Below are 305 nucleotides of genomic sequence, written 5' to 3'. Positions count from 1 at the left end.
GTACTTGGCTTTCGTTAGAGATGTTGGAGCTGAGACTCCTAGTCTTGATTCGGTTCCCGTTGTGAGGGATTTCCCTGATGTGTTTCCAGCGGACCTGCCGGGCATGCCGCCGGACAGGGACATTGATTTCGGTATTGATCTGGTGCCGGGCACTCAGCCCATCTCTATCCCTCCCTATCGTATGGCACCAGCGGAGTTAAAAGAGTTGAAGGAACAGCTTCAGGAACTCCTAGATAAGGGGTTCATTCGCCCGAGTGTGTCACCTTGGGGTGCACCAGTGTTATTGTAAAGAGTAAGGATGTCAC

This window comes from Nicotiana attenuata, unplaced genomic scaffold (assembly GCF_001879085.1).
Source record: "Nicotiana attenuata strain UT unplaced genomic scaffold, NIATTr2, whole genome shotgun sequence".
NCBI classification, from domain to species: Eukaryota; Viridiplantae; Streptophyta; class Magnoliopsida; order Solanales; family Solanaceae; genus Nicotiana; species Nicotiana attenuata.
The sequence above is the reverse complement of the archived record's forward strand: the minus strand, read 5'-3'. Positions refer to the sequence as shown.